Source organism: Anomaloglossus baeobatrachus, chromosome 4, assembly GCF_048569485.1.
Source record: "Anomaloglossus baeobatrachus isolate aAnoBae1 chromosome 4, aAnoBae1.hap1, whole genome shotgun sequence".
NCBI classification, from domain to species: domain Eukaryota; kingdom Metazoa; phylum Chordata; class Amphibia; order Anura; family Aromobatidae; genus Anomaloglossus; species Anomaloglossus baeobatrachus.
Window position 1 is genome coordinate 485099932 of NC_134356.1, and position 24159 is coordinate 485124090.

At 69.3% G+C, this 24159-nt stretch overlaps 1 long non-coding RNA gene across 1 annotated transcript; it reads left to right on the plus strand.

Annotated features, from left to right (window-relative positions):
* Positions 1-3110: 3110 nt before the first annotated feature.
* On the plus strand, positions 3111-24158 carry LOC142301720 (uncharacterized). Its single transcript, XR_012752869.1, has 6 exons — positions 3111-3216; positions 5930-6023; positions 9241-9334; positions 18262-18355; positions 23687-23765; positions 24017-24158. It is a non-coding gene; the product is annotated as an uncharacterized LOC142301720 (long non-coding RNA).
* Position 24159: the final 1 nt, after the last annotated feature.

Sequence of the window (24159 nt, forward strand, 5' to 3'; positions counted from 1 at the left end):
AGGAATGTGGATTTATAGAGTCACTCTCCTGGAATGAGGTACTGCTCCCAGCCTCCGAAGACATAGAAGAAGAGGAATTAGCACGAGACATTCTCGGATTTTGGACAGATTTCCTGTATTGCCAACGAAATATTCTCTTATTCTCATAATCCTTGAGATCCCTTTGATATTTTTTCAATTTCAAGGAGCTAACATCCTGCTCCACTTTATTTAAATTTTTCTCCAGTTCCTTGTTAAATTCCTCCAATTGTTCGCTGGTTAAATTTTTCTCAAGGTCCTTATATATGTTGGGTAGTTGTTGATCAACCTCCTCAATCAATTTGCTTTGCTTTTCATTGATAATCTCAATGAAATTTAGTGACCATTGAGTCGCTACCTCCTCCCATCGTTTAATAAGAGCTTCATCACCTAAGTCAAAGGATGGATATATTTGCACCCTTAAACCTCTAGGGATAATCCTCAACAGGTTGACCCTGATTTCTGGAAAACGTCGCGCCGCGGGCGCCAAATGCGGGTCGGCGCCTCCCCGGGGGATCCCCGCGGGGGCAGCGGGGGCGCGCTTTCGCGCATTTCCGCTCGCCCTCGCCGCGGCGCGTTTTCGGCCCGCCGCGCCCGCCGCGTCGCGCCGCCTCGCTCGGGGCACCCACCGCCGCGTCCGCCGCGACCGGCCGGACGAAACGACGCCTCGCTCGCGTCTCTGCGACGATGCGCGATTTTCCGAAAAAGGTGATCCGTGAGAGCCATTAGCCAGTTCTGCAGTTGTCATTCCGCGACCGGTGGCCAGGTGGCGACGCCGTCCACCCAGTCGGGAAGCTGTCATGCTGCGCACGACCAGCAGATGGCAGTGCCGTTCCACGTCGCCCCTGAACTGGCTAACGGAATACGCCGGGCAGGCGCCGATTAGCCAGTCTTTCCGGCGCCAAAAAAGTGCGCCAAAAAAAAAAAAAAAATTGCCTTTTGACGCCGTAAATCTCCTCGCAGGGCTAAAATCAGGCGCTGCGGTGAACGGGAGCGCGTCCGCACGTACGGTTTTTTCGCCGCGCAACAGTATCGCTCACGGGAGCGACTGGCTCCGTTAGAAGGGGCTAACGGAATATGCTGGGAAGCGTCGATTAGCCAGTCAGTCCAGCGCCAAAAAAGTGCGCCAAAAAAAATAAAAAAATTTCGTTTTCACGCCGTAAATCTCCTAGCAGTTCTAAAATCAGGCGCTGCGGTGAACGGGAGCGCGTCCGCACGTACGGTTTTTTCGCCGCGCGACAGTATCGCTCACGGGAGGCGCTGCGGTGAACGGGAGCGCGTCCGCACGTACGTTTTTTTTCGCCGTGCAACAGTATCGCTCACGGGAGCGACTGGCTCCGTTAGAAGGGGCTAACGGAATATGCTGGGAAGCGTCGATTAGCCAGTCAGTCCAGCGCCAAAAAAGTGCGCCAAAAAAAATAAAAAAATTTCGTTTTCACGCCGTAAATCTCCTAGCAGTTCTAAAATCAGGCGCTGCGGTGAACGGGAGCGCGTCCGCACGTACGGTTTTTTCGCCGCGCAACAGTATCGCTCACGGGAGCGACTGGCTCCGTTAGAAGGGGCTAACGGAATATGCTGGGAAGCGTCGATTAGCCAGTCAGTCCAGCGCCAAAAAAGTGCGCCAAAAAAAATAAAAAAATTTCGTTTTCACGCCGTAAATCTCCTAGCAGTTCTAAAATCAGGCGCTGCGGTGAACGGGAGCGCGTCCGCACGTACGGTTTTTTCGCCGCGCGACAGTATCGCTCACGGGAGGCGCTGCGGTGAACGGGAGCGCGTCCGCACGTACGTTTTTTTTCGCCGTGCAACAGTATCGCTCACGGGAGCGACTGGCTCCGTTAGAAGGGGCTAACGGAATATGCTGGGAAGCGTCGATTAGCCAGTCAGTCCAGCGCCAAAAAAGTGCGCCAAAAAAAATAAAAAAATTTCGTTTTCACGCCGTAAATCTCCTAGCAGTTCTAAAATCAGGCGCTGCGGTGAACGGGAGCGCGTCCGCACGTACGTTTTTTTCGCCGCGCAACAGTATCGCTCACGGGAGCGACTGGCTCCGTTAGAAGGGGCTAACGGAATATGCTGGGAAGCGTCGATTAGCCAGTCAGTCCAGCGCCAAAAAAGTGCGCCAAAAAAAATAAAAAAATTTCGTTTTCACGCCGTAAATCTCCTAGCAGTTCTAAAATCAGGCGCTGCGGTGAACGGGAGCGCGTCCGCACGTACGGTTTTTTCGCCGCGCGACAGTATCGCTCACGGGAGGCGCTGCGGTGAACGGGAGCGCGTCCGCACGTACGTTTTTTTTCGCCGTGCAACAGTATCGCTCACGGGAGCGACTGGCTCCGTTAGAAGGGGCTAACGGAATATGCTGGGAAGCGTCGATTAGCCAGTCAGTCCAGCGCCAAAAAAGTGCGCCAAAAAAAAAAAAAAAATGTAGTTTTCACGCCGTAAATCTCCTAACAGCTCTAAAATCAGGCGCTGCGGTGAACGGGAGCGCGTCCGCACGTACGGTTTTTTCGCCGCGCAACAGTATCGCTCACGGGAGCGTAGCCGCACGTACGGTTATTGATCAGGTCCGTGCACACGGATGTCACGTGGATGACGTCAGTGTGCAGGACCTATGGCCGTCATCAAGTCATTACAACCGGTACTGCTGTATGTAATATAGTGTCAGGCACGTGAAGAGTGGGGGAGGGGAGGTCCGGGGAAATCACTGAATTCTTTATTAAGCTCTGTGCCCGCATCTCCACTCCGCCCCCTCCTCCCGTCTAAATGCCAGTCTGCTGTACATAGTATGTCAGGCACTGCGAGGAGGGGGGAGGGGAGATCCGGGGAAATCACTGTATTCTTTATGAAGCCGGGTGCCCTGCATCTCCACTCCGCCCCCTCCTCGTCTGTATACACGCTCGAGTCCGCTCCTCCACGCCTTTTCCCAGCCCCACTCCGCCCCCTCAAGTCTTTTACCCCGGCTCCACTCCACCCCCAGGTCCCACTCCTCCCCTCATCTTCTCCGGGCACCACCCGACGAGGCAGAGGGGCCGGCCGAGTCTGACGTCGTCACTGACGACGTCAGACTACGCTCCCTCCCCTCACGTTAGACGCTGCTCAGCCACAAGTGTTCGGAGAGGTTTGTACTGCGCATGCGCTGCCCTGCGCAGTACAAAACGGAAGTCATCGCAGAGCGCGCCACTTTTCAAAATCGGCGGTGGTGGGGTGAGTATTATGTGTGTATGCTTACGGGGTGCCTGATGCCGGTGCGCGGGGACGGGCTGCTTGCCGCCGGTATATATGTACGGGCTGCCTGCTGCCGGTATATATGTACGGGCACGGGCTGCCTGCTGCCGGTATATATGTACGGGCTGCCTGCCGCCGGTAGATATGTACGGGCTGCCTGCCGCCGGTATATATGTATGGGCTGCCTGCCGCCGGTATATATGTACGGGCTGCCTGCTGCCGGTATATATGTACGGGCACGGGCTGCCTGCGGCCGGAATATATATACGGGCTGCCTGCCGCCGGTATATATGTACGGGCTGCCTGCTGCCGGTATATATGTACGGGCACGGGCTGCCTGCGGCCGGAATATATATACGGGCTGCCTGCCGCCGGTAGATATGTACGGGCTGCCTGCCTGCCGCCGGTATATATGTACGGGCTGCCTGCCACCGGTATATATGTACGGGCACGGGCTGCCTGCCGCCAGACCCCTCTGCCTGTGCGCCGCCAGACCCCTCTGCGCTCTGCGCCGCCAGACCCCTCTGCGCTCTGCGCCGCCAGACCCCTCTGCGCTCTGCGCCGCCAGACCCCTCTGCGCTCTGCGCCGCCAGACCCCTCTGCGCTCTGCGCCGCCAGACCCCTCTGCGCTCTGCGCCGCCAGACCCCTCTGCGCTCTGCGCCGCCAGACCCCTCTGCGCTCTGCGCCGCCAGACCCCTCTGCGCTCTGCGCCGCCAGACCCCTCTGCGCCGCCAGACCCCTCTGCGCTCTGCGCCGCCAGACCCCTCTGCGCTCTGCGCCGCCAGACCCCTCTGCGCTCTGCGCCGCCAGACCCCTCTGCGCTCTGCGCCGCCAGACCCCTCTGCGCTCTGCGCCGCCAGACCCCTCTGCGCTCTGCGCCGCCAGACCCCTCTGCGCTCTGCGCCGCCAGACCCCTCTGCGCCGCCAGACCCCTCTGCGCCGCCAGACCCCTCTGCGCCGCCAGACCCCTCTGCGCCGCCAGACCCCTCTGCGCCGCCAGACCCCTCTGCGCTCTGCGCCGCCAGACCCCTCTGCGCTCTGCGCCGCCAGACCCCTCTGCGCTCTGCGCCGCCAGACCCCTCTGCGCTCTGCGCCGCCAGACCCCTCTGCGCTCTGCGCCGCCAGACCCCTCTGCGCTCTGCGCCGCCAGACCCCTCTGCGCTCTGCGCCGCCAGACCCCTCTGCGCTCTGCGCCGCCAGACCCCTCTGCGCTCTGCGCCGCCAGACCCCTCTGCGCTCTGCGCCGCCAGACCCCTCTGCGCTCTGCGCCGCCAGACCCCTCTGCGCTCTGCGCCGCCAGACCCCTCTGCGCTCTGCGCCGCCAGACCCCTCTGCGCTCTGCGCCGCCAGACCCCTCTGCGCTCTGCGCCGCCAGACCCCTCTGCGCTCTGCGCCGCCAGACCCCTCTGCGCTCTGCGCCGCCAGACCCCTCTGCGCTCTGCGCCGCCAGACCCCTCTGCGCTCTGCGCCGCCAGACCCCTCTGCGCTCTGCGCCGCCAGACCCCTCTGCGCTCTGCGCCGCCAGACCCCTCTGCGCTCTGCGCCGCCAGACCCCTCTGCGCTCTGCGCCGCCAGACCCCTCTGCGCTCTGCGCCGCCAGACCCCTCTGCGCTCTGCGCCGCCAGACCCCTCTGCGCTCTGCGCCGCCAGACCCCTCTGCGCTCTGCGCCGCCAGACCCCTCTGCGCTCTGCGCCGCCAGACCCCTCTGCGCTCTGCGCCGCCAGACCCCTCTGCGCTCTGCGCCGCCAGACCCCTCTGCGCTCTGCGCCGCCAGACCCCTCTGCGCTCTGCGCCGCCAGACCCCTCTGCGCTCTGCGCCGCCAGACCCCTCTGCGCTCTGCGCCGCCAGACCCCTCTGCGCTCTGCGCCGCCAGACCCCTCTGCGCTCTGCGCCGCCAGACCCCTCTGCGCTCTGCGCCGCCAGACCCCTCTGCGCTCTGCGCCGCCAGACCCCTCTGCGCTCTGCGCCGCCAGACCCCTCTGCGCTCTGCGCCGCCAGACCCCTCTGCGCTCTGCGCCGCCAGACCCCTCTGCGCTCTGCGCCGCCAGACCCCTCTGCGCTCTGCGCCGCCAGACCCCTCTGCGCTCTGCGCCGCCAGACCCCTCTGCGCTCTGCGCCGCCAGACCCCTCTGCGCTCTGCGCCGCCAGACCCCTCTGCGCTCTGCGCCGCCAGACCCCTCTGCGCTCTGCCCCGCCAGACCCCTCTGCGCTCTGCCCCGCCAGACCCCTCTGCGCTCTGCCCGACCCCTCTGCGCTCTGCCCGACCCCTCTGCGCTCTGCCCGACCCCTCTGCGCTCTGCCCGACCCCTCTGCGCTCTGCCCGACCCCTCTGCGCTCTGCCCGACCCCTCTGCGCTCTGCCCGACCCCTCTGCGCTCTGCCCGACCCCTCTGCGCTCTGCCCGACCCCTCTGCGCTCTGCCCGACCCCTCTGCGCTCTGCCCGACCCCTCTGCGCTCTGCCCGACCCCTCTGCGCTCTGCCCGACCCCTCTGCGCTCTGCCCGACCCCTCTGCGCTCTGCCCGACCCCTCTGCGCTCTGCCCGACCCCTCTGCGCTCTGCCCGACCCCTCTGCGCAGCCCTGTCTGAGAGTGGGGCAGTGTGTGTAACCCCCTCCAGTATGTGTATGCCCCTGTATCTTCCCCAATTGTAAAACAGAATGTTTTGACTATTTATTTTTTTTTCAATTAGGTATCCAAGCAATGCAGGTAGTGCTGACATTACGATCGACGGACGCCTTCCATCTTCTGGTACCACTGTGTAGACGAGTAATCTTGAAGATCCCGTACGTATGTTGTCTATGTATATATGTATGTGTCTGTCTTCCAACTGCATCCAGCTCATACACAGCACCGTACTGTAATACAGGTCCACTCTATGTCCTGTAATACAGTGTGCTGACAGCCCTCTGTGGGCTCCGCTGGGGGCTGGCAGCCCTCTGTGGGCTCCGCTGGGGGCTGGCAGCCCTCTGTGGGCTTCGCTGGGGGCTGGCAGCCCTCTGTGGGCTCCGCTGGGGGCTGGCAGCCCTCTGTGGGCTCCGCTGGGGGCTGGCAGCCCTCTGTGGGCTCCGCTGGGGGCTGGCAGCCCTCTGTGGGCTCCGCAGGGGGCTGGCAGCCCTCTGTGGGCTCCGCAGGGGGCTGGCAGCCCTCTGGGGGCTCCGCCGGGGGCTGGCAGCCCTCTGTGGGCTCCGCCGGGGGCTGGCAGCCCTCTGTGGGCTCCGCCGGGGGCTGGCAGCCCTCTGTGGGCTCCGCCGGGGGCTGGCAGCCCTCTGGGGGCTCCGCCGGGGGCTGGCAGCCCTCTGGGGGCTCCGCCGGGGGCTGGCAGCCCTCTGGGGGCTCCGCCGGGGGCTGGCAGCCCTCTGGGGGCTCCGCCGGGGGCTGGCAGCCCTCTGGGGGCTCCGCCGGGGGCTGGCAGCCCTCTGGGGGCTCCGCCGGGGGCTGGCAGCCCTCTGGGGGCTCCGCCGGGGGCTGGCAGCCCTCTGTGGGCTCCGCCGGGGGCTGGCAGCCCTCTGTGGGCTCCGCCGGGGGCTGGCAGCCCTCTGTGGGCTCCGCCGGGGGCTGGCAGCCCTCTGTGGGCTCCGCCGGGGGCTGGCAGCCCTCTGTGGGCTCCGCTGGGGGCTGGCAGCCCTCTGTGGGCTCCGCTGGGGGCTGGCAGCCCTCTGGGGGCTGGCAGCCCTCTGTGGGCTCTGCTGGGGGCTGGCAGCCCTGTGTGGGCTCTGCTGGGGGCTGGCAGCCCTGTGTGGGCTCCGGTGGGGGCTGGCAGCCCTGTGTGGGCTCCGGTGGGGGCTGGCAGCCCTGTGTGGGCTCCGGTGGGGGCTGGCAGCCCTCTGTGGGCTCCGGTGGGGGCTGGCAGCCCTCTGTGGGCTCCGGTGGGGGCTGGCAGCCCTCTGTGGGCTCCGGTGGGGGCTGGCAGCCCTCTGTGGGCTCCGCTGGGGGCTGGCAGCCCTCTGTGGGCTCCGCTGGGGGCTGGCAGCCCTCTGTGGGCTCCGCTGGGGGCTGGCAGCCCTCTGTGGGCTCCGCTGGGGGCTGGCAGCCCTCTGTGGGCTCCGCTGGGGGCTGGCAGCCCTCTGTGGGCTCCGCTGGGGGCTGGCAGCCCTCTGGGGGCTGGCAGCCCTCTGTGGGCTCTGCTGGGGGCTGGCAGCCCTGTGTGGGCTCCGGTGGGGGCTGGCAGCCCTGTGTGGGCTCCGGTGGGGGCTGGCAGCCCTGTGTGGGCTCCGGTGGGGGCTGGCAGCCCTGTGTGGGCTCCGGTGGGGGCTGGCAGCCCTGTGTGGGCTTCGGTGGGGGCTGGCAGCCCTGTGTGGGCTCCGGTGGGGGCTGGCAGCCCTCTGTGGGCTCCGGTGGGGGCTGGCAGCCCTCTGTGGGCTCCGGTGGGGGCTGGCAGCCCTGTGTGGGCTTCGGTGGGGGCTGGCAGCCCTGTGTGGGCTCCGGTGGGGGCTGGCAGCCCTCTGTGGGCTCCGGTGGGGGCTGGCAGCCCTCTGTGGGCTCCGGTGGGGGCTGGCAGCCCTCTGTGGGCTCCGGTGGGGGCTGGCAGCCCTCTGTGGGCTCCGGTGGGGGCTGGCAGCCCTGTGTGGGCTCCGGTGGGGGCTGGCAGCCCTGTGTGGGCTCTGGTGGGGGCTGGCAGCCCTGTGTGGGCTCTGGTGGGGGCTGGCAGCCCTGTGTGGGCTCTGGTGGGGGCTGGCAGCCCTGTGTGGGCTCTGGTGGGGGCTGGCAGCCCTGTGTGGGCTCTGGTGGGGGCTGGCAGCCCTGTGTGGGCTCTGCTGGGGGCTGGCAGCCCTGTGTGGGCTCTGCTGGGGGCTGGCAGCCCTGTGTGGGCTCTGCTGGGGGCTGGCAGCCCTGTGTGGGCTCTGCTGGGGGCTGGCAGCCCTGTGTGGGCTCTGCTGGGGGCTGGCAGCCCTCTGGGGGCTCTGCTGGGGGCTGGCAGCCCTCTGGGGGCTCTGCTGGGGGCTGGCAGCCCTCTGGGGGCTCTGCTGGGGGCTGGCAGCCCTCTGGGGGCTCTGCTGGGGGCTGGCAGCCCTCTGGGGGCTCTGCTGGGGGCTGGCAGCCCTCTGGGGGCTCTGCTGGGGGCTGGCAGCCCTCTGGGGGCTCTGCTGGGGGCTGGCAGCCCTCTGGGGGCTCTGCTGGGGGCTGGCAGCCCTCTGGGGGCTCTGCTGGGGGCTGGCAGCCCTCTGGGGGCTCTGCTGGGGGCTGGCAGCCCTCTGGGGGCTCTGCTGGGGGCTGGCAGCCCTCTGGGGGCTCTGCTGGGGGCTGGCAGCCCTCTGGGGGCTCTGCTGGGGGCTGGCAGCCCTCTGGGGGCTCTGCTGGGGGCTGGCAGCCCTCTGGGGGCTCCGGTGGGGGCTGGCAGCCCTCTGGGGGCTCCGGTGGGGGCTGGCAGCCCTCTGGGGGCTCCGGTGGGGGCTGGCAGCCCTCTGTGGGCTCTGCTGGGGGCTGGCAGCCCTCTGTGGGCTCTGCTGGGGGCTGGCAGCCCTCTGTGGGCTCTGCTGGGGGCTGGCAGCCCTCTGTGGGCTCTGCTGGGGGCTGGCAGCCCTCTGTGGGCTCCGGTGGGGGCTGGCAGCCCTCTGTGGGGGCTGGCAGCCCTCTGTGGGCTCCGGTGGGGGCTGGCAGCCCTCTGTGGGCTCCGGTGGGGGCTGGCAGCCCTCTGTGGGCTCCGGTGGGGGCTGGCAGCCCTCTGTGGGCTCCGGTGGGGGCTGGCAGCCCTCTGTGGGCTCCGGTGGGGGCTGGCAGCCCTCTGTGGGCTCCGGTGGGGGCTGGCAGCCCTGTGTGGGCTCCGGTGGGGGCTGGCAGCCCTGTGTGGGCTCTGCCGGGGGCTGGCAGCCCTCTGTGGGCTCTGCCGGGGGCTGGCAGCCCTCTGTGGGCTCTGCCGGGGGCTGGCAGCCCTCTGTGGGCTCCCCCCTGGCCCTGCCAGAGTGTGGGGCAGTGTGTGCAGCCCCCTCCAGTATGTGTATGCCCCTGTATCTTCCCCAATTGTAAAACAGAATGTTTTGCCTATTTGTTTCTTTCAATTAGGTATCCAAGCAATGCAGGTAGTGCTGACATTACCATCGACGGACGCCTTCCATCTTCTGGTACCACTGTGTAGATGAGTAATCTTGAAGATCCCGTACGTATGTTGTCTATGTATATATGTATGTGTCTGTCTTCCAACTGCATCCAGCTCATACACAGCACCATACTGTAATACAGGTCCACTCTATGTCCTGTAATACAGTGTGCTGGCAGCCCTCTGTGGGCTCTGCTGGGGGCTGGCAGCCCTGTGTGGGCTCAGCTGGGGGCTGGCAGCCCTCTGGGGGCTCAGCTGGGGGCTGGCAGCCCTCTGGGGGCTCTGCTGGGGGCTGGCAGCCCTCTGGGGGCTCTGCTGGGGGCTGGCAGCCCTCTGGGGGCTCTGCTGGGGGCTGGCAGCCCTCTGGGGGCTCTGCTGGGGGCTGGCAGCCCTCTGGGGGCTCTGCTGGGGGCTGGCAGCCCTCTGGGGGCTCTGCTGGGGGCTGGCAGCCCTCTGGGGGCTCTGCTGGGGGCTGGCAGCCCTCTGGGGGCTCTGCTGGGGGCTGGCAGCCCTCTGGGGGCTCTGCTGGGGGCTGGCAGCCCTCTGGGGGCTCTGCTGGGGGCTGGCAGCCCTCTGGGGGCTCTGCTGGGGGCTGGCAGCCCTCTGGGGGCTCTGCTGGGGGCTGGCAGCCCTCTGGGGGCTCTGCTGGGGGCTGGCAGCCCTCTGGGGGCTCTGCTGGGGGCTGGCAGCCCTCTGGGGGCTCTGCTGGGGGCTGGCAGCCCTCTGGGGGCTCTGCTGGGGGCTGGCAGCCCTCTGGGGGCTCTGCTGGGGGCTGGCAGCCCTCTGGGGGCTCTGCTGGGGGCTGGCAGCCCTCTGGGGGCTCTGCTGGGGGCTGGCAGCCCTCTGGGGGCTCTGCTGGGGGCTGGCAGCCCTCTGGGGGCTCTGCTGGGGGCTGGCAGCCCTCTGGGGGCTCTGCTGGGGGCTGGCAGCCCTCTGGGGGCTCTGCTGGGGGCTGGCAGCCCTCTGGGGGCTCTGCTGGGGGCTGGCAGCCCTCTGGGGGCTCTGCTGGGGGCTGGCAGCCCTCTGGGGGCTCTGCTGGGGGCTGGCAGCCCTCTGGGGGCTCTGCTGGGGGCTGGCAGCCCTCTGGGGGCTCTGCTGGGGGCTGGCAGCCCTCTGGGGGCTCTGCTGGGGGCTGGCAGCCCTCTGGGGGCTCCGGTGGGGGCTGGCAGCCCTCTGGGGGCTCCGGTGGGGGCTGGCAGCCCTCTGGGGGCTCCGTTGGGGGCTGGCAGCCCTCTGTGGGCTCCGGTGGAGGCTGGCAGCCTTCTGTGGGCTCCGGTGGGGGCTGGCAGCCTTCTGTGGGCTCCGGTGGGGGCTGGCAGCCCTCTGTGGGCTCTGGTGGGGACTGGCAGCCCTCTGTGGGCTCTACTGGGGGCTGGCAGCCCTCTGTGGGCTCCGCTGGGGGCTGGCAGCCCTGTGTGGGCTCCGCTGTGTCTGTCTTCCAACTGCATCCAGCTCATACACAGCACCATACTGTAATACAGGTCCACTCTATGTCCTGTAATACAGTGTGCTGGCAGCCCTGTGTGGGCTCTGCTGGGGGCTGGCAGCCCTGTGTGGGCTCTGCTGGGGGCTGGCAGCCCTCCGGGGGCTCCGCTGGGGGCTGGCAGCCCTCCGGGGGCTCCGCTGGGGGCTGGCAGCCCTCCGGGGGCTCCGCTGGGGGCTGGCAGCCCTCCGGGGGCTCCGCTGGGGGCTGGCAGCCCTCCGGGGGCTCCGCTGGGGGCTGGCAGCCCTCCGGGGGCTCCGCTGGGGGCTGGCAGCCCTCCGGGGGCTCCGCTGGGGGCTGGCAGCCCTCCGGGGGCTCCGCTGGGGGCTGGCAGCCCTCCGGGGGCTCCGCTGGGGGCTGGCAGCCCTCCGGGGGCTCCGCTGGGGGCTGGCAGCCCTCCGGGGGCTCCGCTGGGGGCTGGCAGCCCTCCGGGGGCTCCGCTGGGGGCTGGCAGCCCTCTGTGGGCTCCGCTGGGGGCTGGCAGCCCTCTGTGGGCTCCGCTGGGGGCTGGCAGCCCTGTGTGGGCTCCGCTGGGGGCTGGCAGCCCTCTGTGGGCTCCGCTGGGGGCTGGCAGCCCTGTGTGGGCTCCGCTGGGGGCTGGCAGCCCTGTGTGGGCTCCGCTGGGGGCTGGCAGCCCTGTGTGGGCTCCGCTGGGGGCTGGCAGCCCTGTGTGGGCTCCGCTGGGGGCTGGCAGCCCTGTGTGGGCTCCGCTGGGGGCTGGCAGCCCTGTGTGGGCTCCGCTGGGGGCTGGCAGCCCTGTGTGGGCTCCGCTGGGGGCTGGCAGCCCTGTGTGGGCTCCGCTGTGTCTGTCTTCCAACTGCATCCAGCTCATACACAGCACCATACTGTAATACAGGTCCACTCTATGTCCTGTAATACAGTGTGCTGGCAGCCCTCTGGGGGCTCTGCTGGGGGCTGGCAGCCCTCTGTGGGCTCTGCCGGGGGCTGGCAGCCCTCTGTGGGCTCTGCCGGGGGCTGGCAGCCCTCTGTGGGCTCTGCCGGGGGCTGGCAGCCCTCTGTGGGCTCTGCCGGGGGCTGGCAGCCCTCTGTGGGCTCTGCCGGGGGCTGGCAGCCCTCTGTGGGCTCTGCCGGGGGCTGGCAGCCCTCTGTGGGCTCTGCCGGGGGCTGGCAGCCCTCTGTGGGCTCTGCCGGGGGCTGGCAGCCCTCTGTGGGCTCTGCCGGGGGCTGGCAGCCCTCTGTGGGCTCTGCCGGGGGCTGGCAGCCCTCTGTGGGCTCTGCCGGGGGCTGGCAGCCCTCTGTGGGCTCTGCCGGGGGCTGGCAGCCCTCTGTGGGCTCTGCCGGGGGCTGGCAGCCCTCTGTGGGCTCTGCCGGGGGCTGGCAGCCCTCTGTGGGCTCTGCCGGGGGCTGGCAGCCCTCTGTGGGCTCTGCCGGGGGCTGGCAGCCCTCTGTGGGCTCTGCCGGGGGCTGGCAGCCCTCTGTGGGCTCTGCCGGGGGCTGGCAGCCCTCTGTGGGCTCTGCCGGGGGCTGGCAGCCCTCTGTGGGCTCTGCCGGGGGCTGGCAGCCCTCTGTGGGCTCTGCCGGGGGCTGGCAGCCCTCTGTGGGCTCTGCCGGGGGCTGGCAGCCCTCTGTGGGCTCTGCCGGGGGCTGGCAGCCCTCTGTGGGCTCTGCCGGGGGCTGGCAGCCCTCTGTGGGCTCTGCCGGGGGCTGGCAGCCCTCTGTGGGCTCTGCCGGGGGCTGGCAGCCCTCTGTGGGCTCTGCCGGGGGCTGGCAGCCCTCTGTGGGCTCTGCCGGGGGCTGGCAGCCCTCTGTGGGCTCTGCCGGGGGCTGGCAGCCCTCTGTGGGCTCTGCCGGGGGCTGGCAGCCCTCTGTGGGCTCTGCCGGGGGCTGGCAGCCCTCTGTGGGCTCTGCCGGGGGCTGGCAGCCCTCTGTGGGCTCTGCCGGGGGCTGGCAGCCCTCTGTGGGCTCTGCCGGGGGCTGGCAGCCCTCTGTGGGCTCTGCCGGGGGCTGGCAGCCCTCTGTGGGCTCTGCCGGGGGCTGGCAGCCCTCTGTGGGCTCTGCCGGGGGCTGGCAGCCCTCTGTGGGCTCTGCCGGGGGCTGGCAGCCCTCTGTGGGCTCTGCCGGGGGCTGGCAGCCCTCTGTGGGCTCTGCCGGGGGCTGGCAGCCCTCTGTGGGCTCTGCCGGGGGCTGGCAGCCCTCTGTGGGCTCTGCCGGGGGCTGGCAGCCCTCTGTGGGCTCTGCCGGGGGCTGGCAGCCCTCTGTGGGCTCTGCCGGGGGCTGGCAGCCCTCTGTGGGCTCTGCCGGGGGCTGGCAGCCCTCTGTGGGCTCTGCCGGGGGCTGGCAGCCCTCTGTGGGCTCTGCCGGGGGCTGGCAGCCCTCTGTGGGCTCTGCCGGGGGCTGGCAGCCCTCTGTGGGCTCTGCCGGGGGCTGGCAGCCCTCTGTGGGCTCTGCCGGGGGCTGGCAGCCCTCTGTGGGCTCTGCCGGGGGCTGGCAGCCCTCTGTGGGCTCTGCCGGGGGCTGGCAGCCCTCTGTGGGCTCTGCCGGGGGCTGGCAGCCCTCTGTGGGCTCTGCCGGGGGCTGGCAGCCCTCTGTGGGCTCTGCCGGGGGCTGGCAGCCCTCTGTGGGCTCTGCCGGGGGCTGGCAGCCCTCTGTGGGCTCTGCCGGGGGCTGGCAGCCCTCTGTGGGCTCTGCCGGGGGCTGGCAGCCCTCTGTGGGCTCTGCCGGGGGCTGGCAGCCCTCTGTGGGCTCTGCCGGGGGCTGGCAGCCCTCTGTGGGCTCTGCCGGGGGCTGGCAGCCCTCTGTGGGCTCTGCCGGGGGCTGGCAGCCCTCTGTGGGCTCTGCCGGGGGCTGGCAGCCCTCTGTGGGCTCTGCCGGGGGCTGGCAGCCCTCTGTGGGCTCTGCCGGGGGCTGGCAGCCCTCTGTGGGCTCTGCCGGGGGCTGGCAGCCCTCTGTGGGCTCTGCCGGGGGCTGGCAGCCCTCTGTGGGCTCTGCCGGGGGCTGGCAGCCCTCTGTGGGCTCTGCCGGGGGCTGGCAGCCCTCTGTGGGCTCTGCCGGGGGCTGGCAGCCCTCTGTGGGCTCTGCCGGGGGCTGGCAGCCCTCTGTGGGCTCTGCCGGGGGCTGGCAGCCCTCTGTGGGCTCTGCCGGGGGCTGGCAGCCCTCTGTGGGCTCTGCCGGGGGCTGGCAGCCCTCTGTGGGCTCTGCCGGGGGCTGGCAGCCCTCTGTGGGCTCTGCCGGGGGCTGGCAGCCCTCTGTGGGCTCTGCCGGGGGCTGGCAGCCCTCTGTGGGCTCTGCCGGGGGCTGGCAGCCCTCTGTGGGCTCTGCCGGGGGCTGGCAGCCCTCTGTGGGCTCTGCCGGGGGCTGGCAGCCCTCTGTGGGCTCTGCCGGGGGCTGGCAGCCCTCTGTGGGCTCTGCCGGGGGCTGGCAGCCCTCTGTGGGCTCTGCCGGGGGCTGGCAGCCCTCTGTGGGCTCTGCCGGGGGCTGGCAGCCCTCTGTGGGCTCTGCCGGGGGCTGGCAGCCCTCTGTGGGCTCTGCCGGGGGCTGGCAGCCCTCTGTGGGCTCTGCCGGGGGCTGGCAGCCCTCTGTGGGCTCTGCCGGGGGCTGGCAGCCCTCTGTGGGCTCTGCCGGGGGCTGGCAGCCCTCTGTGGGCTCTGCCGGGGGCTGGCAGCCCTCTGTGGGCTCTGCCGGGGGCTGGCAGCCCTCTGTGGGCTCTGCCGGGGGCTGGCAGCCCTCTGTGGGCTCTGCCGGGGGCTGGCAGCCCTCTGTGGGCTCTGCCGGGGGCTGGCAGCCCTCTGTGGGCTCTGCCGGGGGCTGGCAGCCCTCTGTGGGCTCTGCCGGGGGCTGGCAGCCCTCTGTGGGCTCTGCCGGGGGCTGGCAGCCCTCTGTGGGCTCTGCCGGGGGCTGGCAGCCCTCTGTGGGCTCTGCCGGGGGCTGGCAGCCCTCTGTGGGCTCTGCCGGGGGCTGGCAGCCCTCTGTGGGCTCTGCCGGGGGCTGGCAGCCCTCTGTGGGCTCTGCCGGGGGCTGGCAGCCCTCTGTGGGCTCTGCCGGGGGCTGGCAGCCCTCTGTGGGCTCTGCCGGGGGCTGGCAGCCCTCTGTGGGCTCTGCCGGGGGCTGGCAGCCCTCTGTGGGCTCTGCCGGGGGCTGGCAGCCCTCTGTGGGCTCTGCCGGGGGCTGGCAGCCCTCTGTGGGCTCTGCCGGGGGCTGGCAGCCCTCTGTGGGCTCTGCCGGGGGCTGGCAGCCCTCTGTGGGCTCTGCCGGGGGCTGGCAGCCCTCTGTGGGCTCTGCCGGGGGCTGGCAGCCCTCTGTGGGCTCTGCCGGGGGCTGGCAGCCCTCTGTGGGCTCTGCCGGGGGCTGGCAGCCCTCTGTGGGCTCTGCCGGGGGCTGGCAGCCCTCTGTGGGCTCTGCCGGGGGCTGGCAGCCCTCTGTGGGCTCTGCCGGGGGCTGGCAGCCCTCTGTGGGCTCTGCCGGGGGCTGGCAGCCCTCTGTGGGCTCTGCCGGGGGCTGGCAGCCCTCTGTGGGCTCTGCCGGGGGCTGGCAGCCCTCTGTGGGCTCTGCCGGGGGCTGGCAGCCCTCTGTGGGCTCTGCCGGGGGCTGGCAGCCCTCTGTGGGCTCTGCCGGGGGCTGGCAGCCCTCTGTGGGCTCTGCCGGGGGCTGGCAGCCCTCTGTGGGCTCTGCCGGGGGCTGGCAGCCCTCTGTGGGCTCTGCCGGGGGCTGGCAGCCCTCTGTGGGCTCTGCCGGGGGCTGGCAGCCCTCTGTGGGCTCTGCCGGGGGCTGGCAGCCCTCTGTGGGCTCTGCCGGGGGCTGGCAGCCCTCTGTGGGCTCTGCCGGGGGCTGGCAGCCCTCTGTGGGCTCTGCCGGGGGCTGGCAGCCCTCTGTGGGCTCTGCCGGGGGCTGGCAGCCCTCTGTGGGCTCTGCCGGGGGCTGGCAGCCCTCTGTGGGCTCTGCCGGGGGCTGGCAGCCCTCTGTGGGCTCTGCCGGGGGCTGGCAGCCCTCTGTGGGCTCTGCCGGGGGCTGGCAGCCCTCTGTGGGCTCTGCCGGGGGCTGGCAGCCCTCTGTGGGCTCTGCCGGGGGCTGGCAGCCCTCTGTGGGCTCTGCCGGGGGCTGGCAGCCCTCTGTGGGCTCTGCCGGGGGCTGGCAGCCCTCTGTGGGCTCTGCCGGGGGCTGGCAGCCCTCTGTGGGCTCTGCCGGGGGCTGGCAGCCCTCTGTGGGCTCTGCCGGGGGCTGGCAGCCCTCTGTGGGCTCTGCCGGGGGCTGGCAGCCCTCTGTGGGCTCTGCCGGGGGCTGGCAGCCCTCTGTGGGCTCTGCCGGGGGCTGGCAGCCCTCTGTGGGCTCTGCCGGGGGCTGGCAGCCCTCTGTGGGCTCTGCCGGGGGCTGGCAGCCCTCTGTGGGCTCTGCCGGGGGCTGGCAGCCCTCTGTGGGCTCTGCCGGGGGCTGGCAGCCCTCTGTGGGCTCTGCCGGGGGCTGGCAGCCCTCTGTGGGCTCTGCCGGGGGCTGGCAGCCCTCTGTGGGCTCTGCCGGGGGCTGGCAGCCCTCTGTGGGCTCTGCCGGGGGCTGGCAGCCCTCTGTGGGCTCTGCCGGGGGCTGGCAGCCCTCTGTGGGCTCTGCCGGGGGCTGGCAGCCCTCTGTGGGCTCTGCCGGGGGCTGGCAGCCCTCTGTGGGCTCTGCCGGGGGCTGGCAGCCCTCTGTGGGCTCTGCCGGGGGCTGGCAGCCCTCTGTGGGCTCTGCCGGGGGCTGGCAGCCCTCTGTGGGCTCTGCCGGGGGCTGGCAGCCCTCTGTGGGCTCTGCCGGGGGCTGGCAGCCCTCTGTGGGCTCTGCCGGGGGCTGGCAGCCCTCTTTGGGCTCCGGTGGGGGCTGGCAGCCCTCTTTGGGCTCCGGTGGGGGCTGGCAGCCCTGTGTGGGCTCCGGTGGGGGCTGGCAGCCCTGTGTGGGCTCCGCTGGGGGCTGGCAGCCCTGTGTGGGCTCCGCTGGGGGCTGGCAGCCCTGTGTGGGCTCCGCTGGGGGCTGGCAGCCCTGTGTGGGCTCCGCTGGGGGCTGGCAGCCCTGTGTGGGCTCCGCTGGGGGCTGGCAGCCCTGTGTGGGCTCCGCTGGGGGCTGGCAGCCCTGTGTGGGCTTTGCTGGGGGCTGGCAGCCCTGTGTGGGCTTTGCTGGGGGCTGGCAGCCCTGTGTGGGCTCTGCTGGGGGCTGGCAGCCCTGTGTGGGCTTTGCTGGGGGCTGGCAGCCCTGTGTGGGCTTTGCTGGGGGCTGGCAGCCCTGTGTGGGCTTTGCTGGGGGCTGGCAGCCCTGTGTGGGCTTTGCTGGGGGCTGGCAGCCCTGTGTGGGCTTTGCTGGGGGCTGGCAGCCCTGTGTGGGCTTTGCTGGGGGCTGGCAGCCCTGTGTGGGCTTTGCTGGGGGCTGGCAGCCCTGTGTGGGCTTTGCTGGGGGCTGGCAGCCCTGTGTGGGCTTTGCTGGGGGCTGGCAGCCCTGTGTGGGCTTTGCTGGGGGCTGGCAGCCCTGTGTGGGCTTTGCTGGGGGCTGGCAGCCCTGTGTGGGCTTTGCTGGGGGCTGGCAGCCCTGTGTGGGCTTTGCTGGGGGCTGGCAGCCCTGTGTGGGCTTTGCTGGGGGCTGGCAGCCCTGTGTGGGCTTTGCTGGGGGCTGGCAGCCCTGTGTGGGCTTTGCTGGGGGCTGGCAGCCCTGTGTGGGCTTTGCTGGGGGCTGGCAGCCCTGTGTGGGCTTTGCTGGGGGCTGGCAGCCCTGTGTGGGCTTTGCTGGGGGCTGGCAGCCCTGTGTGGGCTTTGCTGGGGGCTGGCAGCCCTGTGTGGGCTTTGCTGGGGGCTGGCAGCCCTGTGTGGGCTTTGCTGGGGGCTGGCAGCCCTGTGTGGGCTTTGCTGGGGGCTGGCAGCCCTGTGTGGGCTTTGCTGGGGGCTGGCAGCCCTGTGTGGGCTTTGCTGGGGGCTGGCAGCCCTGTGTGGGCTTTGCTGGGGGCTGGCAGCCCTGTGTGGGCTTTGCTGGGGGCTGGCAGCCCTGTGTGGGCTTTGCTGGGGGCTGGCAGCCCTCTTTGGGCTCTGCTGGGGGCTGGCAGCCCTGTGTGGGCTTTGCTGGGGGCTGGCAGCCCTGTGTGGGCTCTGCTGGGGGCTGGCAGCCCTCTTTGGGCTCTGCTGGGGGCTGGCAGCCCTGTGTGGGCTCTGCTGGGGGCTGGCAGCCCTGTGTGGGCTCTGCTGGGGGCTGGCAGCCCTCCGGGGGCTCTGCTGGGGACTGGCAGCCCTCCGGTGGCTCTGCTGGGGGCTGGCAGCCCTCTGTGGGCTCCGCCGGGGGCTGGCAGCCCTCTGTGGGCTCCGCCGGGGGCTGGCAGCCCTCTGTGGGCTCCGCCGGGGGCTGGCAGCCCTCTGTGGGCTCCGCCGGGGGCTGGCAGCCCTCTGTGGGCTCCGCCGGGGGCTGGCAGCCCTCTGTGGGCTCCCCCCTGGCCCTGCCAGAGTGTGGGGCAGTGTGTGCAGCCCCCTCCAGTATGTGTATGCCCCTGTATCTTCCCCAATTGTAAAACAGAATGTTTTGCCTATTTGTTTCTTTCAATTAGGTATCCAAGCAATGCAGGTAGTGCTGACATTACCATCGACGGACGCCTTCCATCTTCTGGTACCACTGTGTAGATGAGTAATCTTGAAGATCCCGTACGTATGTTGTCTATGTATATATGTATGTGTCTGTCTTCCAACTGCATCCAGCTCATACACAGCACCATACTGTAATACAGGTCCACTCTATGTCCTGTAATACAGTGTGCTGGCAGCCCTCTGTGGGCTCCGGTGGGGGCTGGCAGCCCTGTGTGGGCTCCGGTGGGGGCTGGCAGCCCTGTGTGGGCTCCGGTGGGGGCTGGCAGCCCTGTGTGGGCTCCGGTGGGGGCTGGCAGCCCTGTGTGGGCTCCGGTGGGGGCTGGCAGCCCTGTGTGGGCTCCGGTGGGGGCTGGCAGCCCTCCGTGGGCTCCGGTGGGGGCTGGCAGCCCTCCGTGGGCTCCGGTGGGAGCTGGCAGCCCTCCGTGGGCTCCGGTGGGAGCTGGCAGCCCTCCGTGGGCTCCGGTGGGAGCTGGCAGCCCTCCGTGGGCTCCGGTGGGGACTGGCAGCCCTCCGTGGGCTCCGGTGGGGACTGGCAGCCTTCCGGTGGCTCCGGTGGGGACTGGCAGCCCTCCGGGGGCTCCGGTGGGGGCTGGCAGCCCTCCGGGGGCTCCGGTGGGGGCTGGCAGCCCTCCGGGGGCTCCGGTGGGGGCTGGCAGCCCTCCGGGGGCTCCGCTGGGGGCTGGCAGCCCTCCGGGGGCTCCGCTGGGGGCTGGCAGCCCTCCGGGGGCTCCGCTGGGGGCTGGCAGCCCTCCGGGGGCTCCGCTGGGGGCTGGCAGCCCTCCGGGGGCTCCGCTGGGGGCTGGCAGCCCTCCGGGGGCTCCGCTGGGGGCTGGCAGCCCTCCGGGGGCTCCGCTGGGGGCTGGCAGCCCTCCGGGGGCTCCGCTGGGGGCTGGCAGCCCTCCGGGGGCTCCGCTGGGGGCTGGCAGCCCTCCGTGGGCTCCGCTGGGGGCTGGCAGCCCTCTGTGGGCTCCGCTGGGGGCTGGCAGCCCTCTGTGGGCTCCGCTGGGGGCTGGCAGCCCTCTGTGGGCTCCGCTGGGGGCTGGCAGCCCTCTGGGGGCTCCGCTGGGGGCTGGCAGCCCTCTGGGGGCTCCGCTGGGGGCTGGCAGCCCTCTGGGGGCTCCGCTGGGGGCTGGCAGCCCTCTGGGGGCTCCGCTGGGGGCTGGCAGCCCTCTGGGGGCTCCGCTGGGGGCTGGCAGCCCTCTGGGGGCTCCGCTGGGGGCTGGCAGCCCTCTGTGGGCTCCGCTGGGGGCTGGCAGCCCTCTGTGGGCTCCGCTGGGGGCTGGCAGCCCTCTGTGGGCTCCGCTGGGGGCTGGCAGCCCTCTGTGGGCTCTGCTGGGGGCTGGCAGCCCTCTGTGGGCTCTGCTGGGGGCTGGCAGCCCTCTGTGGGCTCTGCTGGGGGCTGGCAGCCCTCTGTGGGCTCTGCTGGGGGCTGGCAGCCCTCTGTGGGCTCTGCTGGGGGCTGGCAGCCCTCTGTGGGCTCTGCTGGGGGCTGGCAGCCCTCTGGGGGCTCCGGTGGGGGCTGGCAGCCCTCTGGGGGCTCCGGTGGGGGCTGGCAGCCCTCTGGGGGCTCCGGTGGGGGCTGGCAGCCCTCTGGGGGCTCCGGTGGGGGCTGGCAGCCCTCTGGGGGCTCCGGTGGGGGCTGGCAGCCCTCTGGGGGCTCCGGTGGGGGCTGGCAGCCCTCTGGGGGCTCCGGTGGGGGCTGGCAGCCCTCTGGGGGCTCCGGTGGGGGCTGGCAGCCCTGTGTGGGCTTTGCTGGGGGCTGGCAGCCCTGTGTGGGCTCTGCTGGGGGCTGGCAGCCCTCTGTGGGCTCTGCTGGGGGCTGGCAGCCCTCTGTGGGCTCTGCTGGGGGCTGGCAGCCCTCTGTGGGCTCTGCTGGGGGCTGGCAGCCCTCTGTGGGCTCTGCTGGGGGCTGGCAGCCCTCTGTGGGCTCTGCTGGGGGCTGGCAGCCCTCTGTGGGCTCTGCTGGGGGCTGGCAGCCCTCTGTGGGCTCTGCTGGGGGCTGGCAGCCCTCTGTGGGCTCTGCTGGGGGCTGGCAGCCCTCTGTGGGCTCTGCTGGGGGCTGGCAGCCCTCTGTGGGCTCTGCTGGGGGCTGGCAGCCCTCTGTGGGCTCTGCTGGGGGCTGGCAGCCCTCTGTGGGCTCTGCTGGGGGCTGGCAGCCCTCTGTGGGCTCTGCTGGGGGCTGGCAGCCCTCTGTGGGCTCTGCTGGGGGCTGGCAGCCCTCTTTGGGCTCTGCTGGGGGCTGGCAGCCCTCTTTGGGCTCTGCTGGGGGCTGGCAGCCCTCTTTGGGCTCTGCTGGGGGCTGGCAGCCCTGTGTGGGCTCCGCTGGGGACTGGCAGCCCTCCGGGGGCTCCGCTGGGGGCTGGCAGCCCTCCGGGGGCTCCGCTGGGGGCTGGCAGCCCTCCGGGGGCTCCGCTGGGGGCTGGCAGCCCTCCGGGGGCTCCGCTGGGGGCTGGCAGCCCTCCGGGGGCTCCGCTGGGGGCTGGCAGCCCTCCGGGGGCTCCGCTGGGGGCTGGCAGCCCTCCGGGGGCTCCGCTGGGGGCTGGCAGCCCTCCGGGGGCTCCGCTGGGGGCTGGCAGCCCTCCGGGGGCTCCGCTGGGGGCTGGCAGCCCTCCGGGGGCTCCGCTGGGGGCTGGCAGCCCTCCGGGGGCTCCGCTGGGGGCTGGCAGCCCTCCGGGGGCTCCGCTGGGGGCTGGCAGCCCTCCGGGGGCTCCGCTGGGGGCTGGCAGCCCTCCGGGGGCTCTGCTGGGGGCTGGCAGCCCTGTGTGGGCTCCGCTGGGGGCTGGCAGCCCTGTGTGGGCTCCGCTGGGGGCTGGCAGCCCTGTGTGGGCTCCGCTGGGGGCTGGCAGCCCTGTGTGGGCTCCGCTGGGGGCTGGCAGCCCTGTGTGGGCTCCGCTGGGGGCTGGCAGCCCTGTGTGGGCTCCGCTGGGGGCTGGCAGCCCTGTGTGGGCTCCGCTGGGGGCTGGCAGCCCTGTGTGGGCTCCGCTGGGGGCTGGCAGCCCTGTGTGGGCTCCGCTGGGGGCTGGCAGCCCTGTGTGGGCTCCGCTGGGGGCTGGCAGCCCTCTGTGGGCTCCGCTGGGGGCTGGCAGCCCTCTGTGGGCTCTGGTGGGGGCTGGCAGCCCTCTGTGGGCTCTGGTGGGGGCTGGCAGCCCTCTGTGGGCTCTGGTGGGGGCTGGCAGCCCTCTGTGGGCTCTACTGGGGGCTGGCAGCCCTCTGTGGGCTCCCCCCTGGCCCTTCCACATCTACCACTGTGTAGATGAGTAATCTTGAAGATCCCGTACGTATGTTGTCTATGTATATATGTATGTGTCTGTCTTCCAACTGCATCCAGCTCATACACAGCACCATACTGTAATACAGGTCCACTCTATGTCCTGTAATACAGTGTGCTGGCAGCCCTCTGTGGGCTCTGCTGGGGGCTGGCAGCCCTCTGTGGGCTCTGCTGGGGGCTGGCAGCCCTCTGTGGGCTCTGCTGGGGGCTGGCAGCCCTCTGTGGGCTCTGCTGGGGGCTGGCAGCCCTCTGTGGGCTCTGCTGGGGGCTGGCAGCCCTCTGTGGGCTCTGCTGGGGGCTGGCAGCCCTCTGTGGGCTCTGCTGGGGGCTGGCAGCCCTCTGTGGGCTCTGCTGGGGGCTGGCAGCCCTCTGTGGGCTCTGCTGGGGGCTGGCAGCCCTCTGTGGGCTCTGCTGGGGGCTGGCAGCCCTCTGTGGGCTCTGCTGGGGGCTGGCAGCCCTCTGTGGGCTCTGCTGGGGGCTGGCAGCCCTCTGTGGGCTCTGCTGGGGGCTGGCAGCCCTCTGTGGGCTCTGCTGGGGGCTGGCAGCCCTCTGTGGGCTCTGCTGGGGGCTGGCAGCCCTCTGTGGGCTCTGCTGGGGGCTGGCAGCCCTCTGTGGGCTCTGCTGGGGGCTGGCAGCCCTCTGTGGGCTCTGCTGGGGGCTGGCAGCCCTCTGTGGGCTCTGCTGGGGGCTGGCAGCCCTCTGTGGGCTCTGCTGGGGGCTGGCAGCCCTCTGTGGGCTCTGCTGGGGGCTGGCAGCCCTCTGTGGGCTCTGCTGGGGGCTGGCAGCCCTCTGTGGGCTCTGCTGGGGGCTGGCAGCCCTCTGTGGGCTCTGCTGGGGGCTGGCAGCCCTCTGTGGGCTCTGGTGGGGGCTGGCAACCCTCTGTGGGCTCTGCTGGGGGCTGGCAGCCCTCTGTGGGCTCCGCTGGGGGCTGGCAGCCCTCTGTGGGCTCCGCTGGGGGCTGGCAGCCCTCTGTGGGCTCCGCTGGGGGCTGGCAGCCCTCTGTGGGCTCCGCTGGGGGCTGGCAGCCCTCTGTGGGCTCCGCTGGGGGCTGGCAGCCCTCTGTGGGCTCCGCTGGGGGCTGGCAGCCCTCTGTGGGCTCCGCTGGGGGCTGGCAGCCCTCTGTGGGCTCCGCTGGGGGCTGGCAGCCCTGTGTGGGCTCCGCTGGGGGCTGGCAGCCCTGTGTGGGCTCCTCGTATATATGCTATGAAGCTGCTGAGGTTAGGAGACCCATGGCCAGACCATGCACTGTCCAGGTGTAGACCAGTTTTCACCGACTGCTGAATGAGCCTTAAAGTGAATCTGTCAGCGGGTTTTTTTTTTCTCCCCCATCTGAGAGCAGCATAATGTAGAGACAGAGATCCTGATTCCAGCGATTTCACTTACTGAGCTGTTTGCTGTCATTGTGATTTAAAATCAATGTTTTCACTGCTGCAGATCTAGCAGTTATACAGAGCTCATGAATATGCTGGACTACCTGTAGCATGCCAAGTAGTCCTGTAGTAATCTTTTGCTGATGAACCTGTGATATCAAAACTACACTGAGCAGCTCAATAAGTGACAATCGCTGGAATCAGGATCTCTTCCCCTACGTTATGCTTCACTTAGATTAGGTGTTAAAAACCTGGTGACAGATTCCCTTTAAAGGGGTTGTCAGGTCTAAATCCACAAGTCTGCATTATCAGAATTTGGTTTCAATTAGGTTAAAAACCTGTATGACACATTTCCTTTTAAAGAAAAAAAAACAGATATACCAAAAATAAATATATACCAAAGAAGTTAGTTTTAAAAAGAAAAAAAAAAGTTAGAATAGAGTAGGGCCCTGCCAAAAGAGTCTACCTTGTCGTGGAGCTAGGCTTACAAAAATCATTTGGCCAAAACTAAATCTGATGGCAGCGTGTGTGATACGGTGTTCAGTGTAAAGGGTTAATGTGTGATTGAGGTTGTAGTGCAGAAGTGAATTTTTTCCAAGAGTGGCAGTGAGACTATGGAAGATTTGTGGGGTGCAGGCGGAGCAGGGGTGAAGGCGGAGCTGGGGTGGAGCCTCAAGGGGGCCCTGAAATTTTGCCAGTATGGGGCCCTGAAATTTCTAGTGGCAACCCTGATCACACATCTTTCTATAGGTCTGAGGATATAAACTTTTTTTTATGTGCTTTAATATCTTAAAGATGCCATGGAGGCCCGGGAGAAGATGATGGAACAGTAAGTAAATGCACAAAGCTACATTAAGAATAATTTTACATGGGATCATCTGTCAGGCTTTCACCCACCTGACAAATCATCCCATGCAGTTGGTCGCAAATTGTGGCTGTGTAATTACACAGTGACCATTAACAATAGTGAATTGGGGGTGGGACCTTTTGTAGCTTCAGTTAGTTGGCTTGTGTAAAGATGCCTTTATAGTATACAGCATTGTGCAATATTTTTTAATTTATTTTTTTTTCTCCCCACAGAATGCAAGGTGCAAGTACCATATGTTACGGTCCACTGGAATGATGATGCTAAAATGTTTTTGTTTTGTTTTTTTAAACATTAAAATTTTATTGAAATATAAAGTTTGTTTTCTATAATAAAAAAAGTCAAACTGTTTCAAAAT